The 11,183-nt window shown below is 45.9% G+C and overlaps 1 long non-coding RNA gene across 2 annotated transcripts; it reads left to right on the top strand.

Annotated features, from left to right (window-relative positions):
• The first annotated feature begins 398 nt into the window (after positions 1–398).
• On the top strand, positions 399–2,267 carry LOC120686893. Of its 2 annotated transcripts, XR_005680435.1 has the most exons (3): positions 399–635; positions 1,671–1,796; positions 1,915–2,267. It is a non-coding gene; the product is annotated as an uncharacterized LOC120686893 (long non-coding RNA). The 2 variants fall into 2 exon arrangements; XR_005680434.1 differs by lacking the exon at positions 399–635 and having other exon boundaries at positions 1,041–1,796.
• The last annotated feature ends 8,916 nt before the right edge of the window (positions 2,268–11,183 follow it).

Genomic DNA, 11,183 nt, shown 5'->3' with positions numbered 1-11,183 from the left:
AAAAAACAAATGAGTTTAAAACATAAAGTAAAAAAGGCAATCTATGTGACACTTTTTTTGAGAGGAAATTTACATCCCTACCAGTCAAATACTGGGCAAATGGACATGTTACCCCTGTCATTCCACTTGGGTTTTAATCCAGGGTGGCACTAACATGGGCTGGTTTTAGAATCAAATGGTAACTCAACCGGCATAACCTTCAAATAAACCTTTTTAAAAATGGTGGGACCAAATGTGAACATCTCAGTCCATTGTACATTTCTTCTCAGCTGGTACCATAGAACTGTACTGTCAGCTAATGCGCTCCTCCCAACTCCCATGTGCCATTGGTTTGTTAATCTACGTTATAAAGAACCAAAACTTTCAAAATAGCAGTTTACCTGAAACAATCCCACCCACTTCTCTTTTTTTAAAGGAAAGCTATATCTCACTCGTGTGATCTAGAGCTCTCTTTCACTCAAATTTGTGGCGTCACATGCTTCTGGGCTCATTTTAATCTATCCTATCACTCTATTTTTTCTCCATCTTTGACATGTGGGGCTGGCTGTACTGTTTGTATTTTGAGCTCCGCATCTATATTTTATCTCCATCCTCGTAGCTCCACTTTCCCCATTTCTCCATTTCTCCTCATCCAGGTATGGCGATTTTAGAGTTCCATCCTGATCTTTCTCCCCATTTCTATTTGATCTATTCTGCGTCTCTATTTGCTTGTTTTTGAGATACAATTAGGTCATTTCCAATCTGTTGTTTGCAATTTCTCGATGATTTTGACCGTGATCCCGTTGTGGCCGCGGCTGTGCCTCCGTCTGCATTTGCACCTGTGCTGCCGCCGCTGTCTCCTTCTCGGCAGCCTCCGCATGATGCCCCGCATCCTCTGCTGTGGCGGGGCGGCCGCTGCCATCTCTCTCTCTCTCTCTCTTTTTTTGCGAGACGCTGCCATCTCTCTCTCTCACAGTGTGTGTAGCGTGCTTGATTGCCTTGTTGCGTGCCTCTCTGGGCACTCGAATCCTCCCCCCCCCCCCTCCCCCCCCTCTCTCTTTCTCTCTCGTCGCTCCAGCCGCTCGTCATCCGCGTGCTAGTGGGCGCGCAGGATCCTCTCCGCCGCGAGCATCTGGGCCCGCACGTCCTACTGGACCAGCTCCTTCTCGGCACCGGTGGCGGCGGCCTTGCTCTGTTGAGAGGCTGCAGGGAAGTAGATTAATCAGGCTGCAGGGGAGTAGATTAATCGGCAGTAGAATTGTTTACCGGTGTAGGCTTCATTCCCAGATGGTTTTACGGACTTACGGTGTAGATTGTTTTTTATTTTCATCATTTGTTTGGTGAGAAATTTTTCCTTGATGTTCGTTTAGAACATGAATTTTTTACTCTTACTATCAAGTCTCTGTTTTCAGATTGTTTTGCTTCATACTTTTTTCTTCATTTTCATAGGACAGATTTAGGATATTTCTTGCTTTGAATCACTTGGACCCTTTTTGTTTTGTTTTGTGTTGATAGGTTACAAAAATATCTAGTTACAAAAATATGTTGTTTGAATATTGTGATAAGCTTGCTTCTAGCTTATAGTTTAAATTAATCTAGCTTATTGTTTTTTTTACATTGCATTTTAGGTTCTATTTTGCTTACTGTTTTTGTAAGCCTACTGTTTTATTCTTCTTTTTAAATTTTTGTAGATGGCAAGGAAGAGATCCAGGGATTTCGTTGACATTGTTAGCACGCAGGAATCTGATGGTGTAGACATTGGAGATAAGTCTGATTCTCTGTCTAACACTGAGAGCGATGGTTGTGAAGAATCTGAAGTATGGAGTTGTCTTTTCTTTAAGTTCGTTTGTATGACCTTTTACTTTTACAATTCATTCCATTGGTCTAGCTGATATTCCAATTGTTTTTGATATTTTTCTTTCATTTTTCTGACAGTATCAATGTTCATTTGGTTCTTGGCTTTTCAATTGGTCCCAAAGCTTTCCCTTCTGATTCTTCTGGTGGTAAAGCTGTTGTCTTGTCCCTGTTTGAGAAGAACTCCATTCCTTCAGCGGCATTATTTGCCAACAAAATCATCGAGCATGAAACCAAGACTGATGAGGAGTTGATTATCTGTTTTGTGCTTGTTGCTATGACCAGTTTCTCTTATTTTACTATCAGTCTCATTATTGTTCACCAGCTTTGTAATATTTAATTGTAATATTATAAAGTAATTGTAATATTTGTTTTCCAGTGTTACAGTTTAACAAAGTTAAATTCCCAGTGCAAATTTCACTATCATTTATATAGGTTGTGGTTGTAATTTTATAATTTATTTGATTTCACTATTTTTTATTTCTTCTTCCATAGTAGTTTTGTGATTTTTTCAATCACCTTAATTAAGAACAAATATTCTCAGTCACAGTTCAAACATCTTAAATTCCTAGTGTACCTTGCACTGTCATTTATTTGAGTTCTTGCTTTAATTTCTTTTTTGGATTTTTTTGGTATTTTCAATTTGGCATTTGTGGGGTTTTAAAGGCACCCTCAAACTTCTGTTGTTCGTAATCCATATAAATTTTTTTGAGAGGATTTGTTTATGTTAAAATTTATGTTTCCCTTTGTTTCCAAAGTTGTTTTTTCTATAGTTTTATATCTCTAATTCATACCTTAATTGTGAACAAATATTTCAAGTTACAGTTCAAACATGTTAAACTTCCACTGTATTTTGGACTGTCATTTATTTAAGGTCTTGCTGTAATGTTTTTTTTTGCCATTTGTATTTGGCATTTGTGGGGTTTTACGGCATCCTCAAACTTTTGTTTTTTGTATTCCATAGATAAATTCTGGGTAACTTTGTTTTTTTGTTCATTTGCATATTGTTTGTATGCATATATTGTCAGCCCGTTGGATTCTGATATGATGGTAATAAAATTTGAGTTGTGTGATTTCACTGCTGAAATCACCTGAGTGATTGTAAACTCTGAATCACCCAAGTTTTCACCGGAACAAAAGCTTACCCGCCCACGCGTACACGCGCTCGGTTTTGGCAAGTTTTGCACGGCTCCATCAATTACGCGTATTGCCAGATTACTTGCGTCTCATCTCCAATCTCCAAACTCGAAATAGACATGACGGGACTCTGGGGGAAGCAGCAGTAGTGCGGCAGGGAGGAGGTTGCGCGCTCTGCTCCGCCTCCGTGCGTTCGTTTCACGCCCCGCCAGACGTCGCGCATGGTCGCCTATGCTTGGATGATGCTGGCGTGCTGCTCGCTGCCGCTCCCGGCCTGACCCGCGTGCCGTCCGCCGCACTCGCTACCCGCCCTAGCCCACCTGAGGACGGCCGGCGGCTGGACGCCCGCTGCCGTCTGCCGAGCTCGCCCGTCTAGCCCGCGCGGTCGGCCAACAGCTGGACGCCCGCACGCTGCTTGCCGGCGCCCCGGCTTCGCCCCCCATGCCGTACGCAGAGCTCACGGCGCCAACGCCAGAGGTGATCCGTCGCCGTCGCCCTCGACGGCGAGGGTATCGCCCGTGCTCACTCCGTGCTTGCCGCCTGTCTACCCGACCACGCTCACCACACGACTACGCCAGAGGCGATTTGCATTGCTAGTTGCCCGCGGATCCAGACTACGCTGCCCACGCCAAGGTGATTTTGCTGTGCTTATTGTTCTTTTAGACCTTCTACATCTACAATCTCAAAAGTCGTCCCGTTCAATTGTGCATGTTCATCTGTTCCGTTCATGCATGGTCGTTTTGATTCGGTTATTTATGATAAGGAAAAGTCTAATTTTCACACTCGAACTATCGCAAAAGTCTGATTTTCAACATTCAACTACGAAACCGGACAACATAGGACATCTAACTATCAAAACCGGGCAAATTTGGCCCTTGAGGTGGTTTTGAAGGTGGTTTTGCATTTAAAAAAAAATTAAATAAATCTAATTAGATTTAAAAAATCAAAACTAATTCACTTTAAATCAGAAAAATATGAAACTAGTACCAAATTTTTTCTAAAAATATAACCTATCTATTATTGCTCCATTTGAATCTTAGTTATTAAAAATAATAGGCATAACTGCAAGTAGCCAAATATTATGAACATAAAAAAATTAAATCTGAATAGCTCACAAGTCATGTGACAATAGATAGGTTACATTTTTAGAAAACTTTTGATACCCATTTTATAATTTTTTTAACTTAAAATGAATTACTTATAAATTTTTTATTGTAAAATTAAATATTTTAATTCTCACAAAATGGAAAACCACCTTCAAAACCACCCCAGGGGCTAAATTTGCCCGGTTTTAACAGTAGGATGGCCTATGTTGTCCGGTTTCGTAGTTGAAGATTGAAAATCAGATTTTTGCGATAGTTGGAGAGTGTAAACCAGACTTTTCCCTTTATGATATCCATACAGGTGTGTTGTTTGGCGATGAAAACACTCCATGCCCAAATGATCTTAAGAGGTTAAAGTCTATACAAAAGTATGCTTCCATATCCGATGACAAAAAGGCCGAGCTTAATGCCAAACGTAGGGAGAACTACCATCATAAGAAGGCCGAACGTCTTGCAGCATCAGGTATCAATGTTATCAATTTTTTCTATGGCAATGTGCAGAAAATGATATAGATATTGCAGTTTTGCTACTGAACAAATGTTTCACCCATGGGTGTCGCGTCGTTATCTACTCAGCTGTTCAATTCAACTGGACAGACGACAGTATATTTGCCCAAGGGTGAACTACCATCGTAGGCGGCAAAAGGCACGGGAAAGGTATTCGCGCATGGCCGAAGATCGTAAATCTGCTATCAACACCAGGAAGAGAGAAAACCACCATCGTCTGCAAGGCGAGAGATCATCAAAAAATAAAAAACGCAGTTGTTAAAACACCAGGTACAAAATTTTGATATATATCGATCTGAAGATGTTAGTTTTTTTTATTATGATGCAAGAGTGGGTACTTGGCGTAGAGTACCATCCGCATACAAATATTTGGGTTATTGTAGAACTTGAGATTTATACTGCTATAATACAATCTAATTACATATTACTGTTATTGTAGTATATTATGTTTTAAACTATAATCCACCTACCATTTTACCATTATGTTGGACTATCTTATTTTCTATTGCTGATCGAGTGAGTCACAGATAAATGTTATGTGTGTGTTATCACCAAAATTTGACCAAGATTGGTAGGCCGGAATGTCAGAAGAAGCCCACGGTGACGGAGTCCACTTAGCCAGGCTTATATTATAAGTTTGGCCAAATATGACGATAATTGGGCACTCAAGGCTCAAGCCGAGATGGAGTCACAGGCCTAATCCATGTTGAAGCCCAGTTTATTCGCGAGGCTGGTTCGGATTGCAGGAAGAGGCTGCACTCGCTGACACCTCCGACGCGCTATGTGCAGCCATCGGTCGGTCCCAGCCGACTTCTGCGTGGGAGGTCCGCCTCGCCCGACCCCCGCAGCGGGATTTCGTCTCGCCCAACCCCTGCAGACGGGGGTCCGCCTCGCCCGACCCCTGTGTGGGAGGTCTGCCTCGCCCGACCCCCGCAGCAAGATTCTGCCTCGCCCGACTCCTGCGGATGGGGTCCGCCTCGCCCGACCTCCGCATGGGGGTCTGCCTCGCCCGACCTCGCAACAGGGGTTTCCAATGCTACTGGAATCATGACAAGATACGTTCAGGGTCGACGGGGATTGCCGAAACAATAGGATAACCAAAATCTGCCACGATTGTTTCGGCTGATATTTGGAAGCTTCATGAAGATCTGGATTGATGGAAGGCGGGAGTCCAGATTTAGTTAGTTGTTTAGAGATTATATTGTAATTTGTTTCCTTTTGTTAGTTAGAGTTTGCCTTACAGGTCAAGTCATCTAGACTATAAATATGTACCTATACCCTATGAATAAAGGGAGGACGACTTACGTTTCTGCACGACGGCCGTCTCCAACACACCCGGTGCATCGCCAACCCTAATCCCATTAGGGCTTTCCTCAAGGTAAATGTCATGCTGCTCTAACGATTCTCTCGTTGGGGCATCATGGCTTTTTGCCTTTTATCTCGGTAGATCTTGTACTGAAGCATTTTTGATGACAAGATCTACTAGTTATCTTGCATGCTTGTCGATCTCATATGTCTTCATTCTTCATGAGGTAGATCGGTTTGCATGTAGCTCGTTCGTGTGTTTTAATGTCTTTATCTGATCGATAGCATGGTTTTGTCTTTGACGTGTAGCATGCTGGTAGATCGGCACGATGCGAGCACCTTATCTAGCATGTTGTAGATCAATCGGCTTTCACAAATAGTTCTTTCTATGCTTAGTGGATCGGTTTATTAGGTAGGATGTTCCTATGTTCGTGTGCATTGTATATTTGGCCCTGGTAAGTCAGGATGTTCCTATATTCATGCGTACTGTTCATTTGGCCCTATCTAGTGATTGATCTTCTATGCTTAGTAAGAGCCGATTTGGGTAAGCAATTTCATCTACTTCATGCTTCCGATAAGTTTTATCCTTAAGATCGCTTTGTTTATCTGTTGAATCATGATCGGAATCGGCTTCTTTGCCGATATCCCGGAGTGCCGATCTTTACGATCGGCACATCACACTATTTTTGTTCGGAACACTTTGCGTAGCCGTTTGTTACAATCCATGACGTGCGCTGCAACACGTGCATGCGACTTGCCGATAGGATAGCGTGTGCTGAACACCCTGCCCGATATGTCTTAGATTAGATCTGTTCGTGTGGATGGGTTTCCTTGGAGATCCTAGGTTATGTTCACGTTTGTGCGTAGCAAGAACCGATCTATATGGATAGATTTACCTTTATCATGTTCTGGAGCAGGTTTATATTCTTTTATAAGATGCATTTTATGTTTTATCGCCTTTATTTATCGAATGCATCTTCAATCGGCAGATGTGCCGATACGCCTGTTAATGTCCCCCAATCGGCTGATTTTGCCGATGCGAGTTGCTGGGGTTGAGGAAAGCCGATCCAAGGGATCCGGCAGGAATTTGACGTTTACTCTCGTGTGATACATGGAAAGCAGGAGACAAGAATCGCAGCACTCACCCCTTCCTGGCTGCAGGTCAAGCCAGGTGGCACGCCCCGAACCATCACCTGAGCCAGTTACAGGCCGCACGAGGAGAGACGAGGGTAGCAGTAGCGCGATCTCCCGGCCCATCGTGTGTTGCACGCCGGATCTGCATCCGTCAGTTTCCCGCGGCAACACATTTTGGCACGCCCGGTGGGACCAGCTTCTCAAGTGCCGTTGACACTGAGTTCCACTATAATTAGATCTATCGGCTGGTGAAGTTAAGATTAACCTCTTGCTGACAGTACTTCTAGATTGCAACTTCCGGGTGTATCGCTGTCGTTCCATCTAGAATAATACTGGCGGTAACATTAATTAAAACTTTGCTGGTTTATGGTTCTAGTCATAGTGAATCAGAATCTCAACGGCGCTCTGTTCACTATCGGCTTTCTAGCCTGTAGCTGTTGAGCCTCATCGTCATCAATCATATAGATCTGATAGCCAGACCTCGACGGCGGCACGAACGATCGACACCATGCCTCCGAAGCTGCCTGGTTCCAAGGCCGACAAGGAAGACAAGGAAGCCTTCGTCCCTAAGAGAAGATCGGGTCCGCCAATGTTGGAGGACCTCACAGGCGAGCACAGGCGGAGGTATGACCAGGTCATGGCTGTTATCGCCGTAAATTAATAGGGTTAATTTATGGGCCGAAAGCAAGATGGGCTTAAAACAGAAGATTGAAGAAGGCTTGTAAATTGGCTTCTGCGTGAGCATTTGGGCCACATAGGCCATGTATCTTAGATTTAGTTCAAGATTAGAGATAGAGTCCAATCGGGACAAGATTAGCTTAGATTGTTTCCCAAGTCTCCGGACTATAAATATGTACCCTATGTTATTCATGAAGAGAGAGCGTCATCACGTCTCGCAAACAACAACTCTCGGTGCATCGCCACCCCTAATCCTAGGGTTTCATCCAAGTAAGCGCCATGCTACCCTGATCGCTTCTCGCGATCAGGGCAGCGTTGTTCTTGCTTTTACCTTGGTATTACTCGTACTGAAGCGTTTTTGATGGCGAGTAATGCTAGTTATCCTGATGTTCGTAGCATGGCTTTTAGTATGTCTGTTGTGCTTCGTTGCCTATCATCTACGAATATCACGTTGTCTCTGTGCAGTCACGTTTCAATCTTATGCTAGTTCTTGTCGCATAGAATTAGTCGCACAGAGACAACACCCTGCTTCTTTTATGTCTAGTAGATCTAATCTGTTATGGTTTGCTCTTATCTCTAAGAGTTGGCGTAATATCTGTTAGATTAGGCCATGCAAACGGGTTGGATGATCCGGTGGCGTACTAGATGCTTTATCTTAGCCTTAATAGGGATTGTTCCGAGAATCGGCTCTTGCTAGTTCTTAGGCCTCTGTTTTGGGTTTTGGTTTAGTTATCTATTACGTTCATTAGGCCCAGTCACGTGTAGGATATTCCGATCTAGCAGTGAAGCTTTTACCATCGTGGATTGGATTGACTAGATTCAATTGAAGCAGCTTTACAGTTATTTGCTTATTTTATCATATCTGGATACAATCAGATCCAATCTGACACCGGGACTCGATCGGCTCTTTAAAGCCGATGCAAGAGTCGTCCCGGGGAGCCGCTCACGGCTCGGACTTATGTTTACACGTGTCTTTGTACGCAGGAAACTGTTTGGAGCACGTTCGCACCCTCCTGATCGGGTATAGGTCAGGTGGCACGCCCGGTTTTCCACGGAACCTCCGGGCGCGTGACGGAATTGCGGGCCGTCGACGAGGGAGCAGTGCCTGCCAGCGCCCCGGCGACCTCCCGGCTCTTCGTGTTGCCTGTCGCTGCTCGCTGGTGGGTTTCGACCGACAACACATTCTGGCACGCCCAGTGGGACACTTCTCGGCAACAATGTCTGGAGCTCAAGATCAAGAACCCGCTCCCAAGCCTGTCACGTACGAAGAGCTCCCTCCTGAATACAAGAAGAAGTATGATGAGGTTAAAGCTCTGTTGGAAGCCGATCTCATCGGCTCTTTTGAGAGGACCCGCAACCATGGCATTAAGTGGAAGGGGTTCTCGCCTGAAGGCGCTCTGGACAACGTGGATTTGTCTGTACCATCAGAGGAGCGCACCAGGGCCCTGCGTGAGGAGATGAACTACATGGTGGCCCATTCACTGCATCGGCACTCTCAGAGCCTGATGAACGAGCTCGAGCGCATGGCGCATCGCGTCATTTAGGAGATAATCAAGAACCAGTACTCTCCATCGGGACCAACCCTGGGGAGTCACACAGAGGAAGCCGCACTGCATTCTAGGCCGCAAGTGCTGTTCTCATTTGCGGCCCCAAGACCACAAAATTCGCCGATCTACGTCGTCCACAAGATCGGCGTCGATCCTGGAGAAGGCCAATTCCTCACTGAGCCACCCAAGGAGATCCCGCATGGCTACACGTGCGCATACATCCCTGACAGTGTCAATCCAACATGCTCGGTGCAGATGGTAAACCCTGGAGCTTCTGGAGCAGACGCGGAGAAACAAGCGTGGCTGGCAAAGTATGCTACTGGGCCGAGTGCTGAGCCATCGGCCCCAGGAGTTCTTAGTGTGGAGCAGGTCAGTGCAATACTGAGAGACCAGTTTGGCATCCTGCCCAAGAGGAAAGCGATCGGCTAATCCAAGCCGTATCCAAGTGATTACGACTTGATCCCATTGCCACCTAAGTATCGGCTCCCTGAGTTCACCAAGTTCAACGGGTCAGAAGGAGCCAGCTCCATAGAGCATGTGAGCCGATACTTAACGCAGCTTGGGATGATCTCAGTATCGGATCCTCTGAGGGTCCGGTTCTTCGGCCAGTCCCTTACAGGCCCAGCTTTTGGATGGTATGCGTCATTGGCTCCGGATTCGATTCGAACTTGGAGGCAGCTCGAAGATCAATTCCATACCCAGTACCACTCAGAGGCTGCTGAAGCTGGAATTGCCGACCTCGCCCAGGTCAGGCAAAAGCGAGGAGAGATTGTGTCGGAGTACATACAACGCTTCAGAGAAGTCAAAAACCGATGCTACTCATTGCGCATCACAGAGAAGGAGGCAGTCGATTTGGCTGTTCTGGGACTCGCTAAGCCGATCAAGGATCTGGCTTTTCAGTTGGAGTTCACGTCTCTGGCGCACCTGGTGCAGAAGCTTACGACATATGAGCATTACCATCCTGAGCTGTACCAAGATAAGTTTAAGCACCATGTAAACATGGCCCAGGCGGATGAATCTGACGACTCTGGCGAGGAGCAAGAAGTGGCCGTAGCAGAGTGGACTCGGGGGGCAAACCCTGTTCCGTGCAAGTGGATCAAACAGCAGGGGCTTGTGAAGGGCTTTGAATTCGACGTGACCAAAGCAGAGTAGATATTTGATCTGCTCCTCAAGGAAAAATAGTTGAAGCTCCCAGAGAATCACAAGCTACCAACGGCACAAGAGCTGCAGGGGAGGCTGTACTGCAAATGGCACCACTCGTTCACTCATGCCACGGGTGAATGCAAGGAGCTACGTCGTCAGATCCAATTAGCTATCGAGCAAGGCCGATTAATCCTGGCTCAACACACAATGAAGGTTGACACAAAGCCCTTCCCGCAAGCTAATGTTGTGGAGCTGTCAGACTTCGGATCCGAGGGCCAGGATCTGGCATTCCAGATCAACATGGTGGGACCCATGCACCGCCATGACAAGCAGAGGAGAGTGGCCGCTTCTGGCAAACGGCCACAGGATGAACACAAGCTGGAACAGCAACATGTGACTGAAGAGCAAGTGCATCACATCCGCAACCAGCTTCCAGCTTCTAATCGGCTTCTGGAAAAGTACCAGTACCAGTACAAGTTGCGCCGCCGATACGAATCGAAAGAGGATGAGTATGAGCACCGCATAGGAAGGACACTGGGGAGACACCAGGCTATACGTGACCACTGGCATTGCTATACGTGACTACTAGCATTGCCCGTTCTTCAGGTATTGCTGGAATTCTGGCATGGGCCGATTGCCTACTATAGATGATTGCTTGGAGTGCAGGCCTCGAGGACGCCAGCAGGACGAGACATCGGTGTTCCGGCGCTTAGGGCCCAGAACACGTCAAGATGACCATGTGAGGCGCCCATCCAGGGGTGATTCCGAGCCAGAAGAAGAAGACAGGTACCATTGC

The sequence above is a fragment of the Panicum virgatum genome, chromosome 8N, assembly GCF_016808335.1.
Source record: "Panicum virgatum strain AP13 chromosome 8N, P.virgatum_v5, whole genome shotgun sequence".
Taxonomy (NCBI): domain Eukaryota; kingdom Viridiplantae; phylum Streptophyta; class Magnoliopsida; order Poales; family Poaceae; genus Panicum; species Panicum virgatum.
Note: the sequence above shows the minus strand (reverse complement) of the source record. Positions and strands in the feature narration are given on the sequence as shown.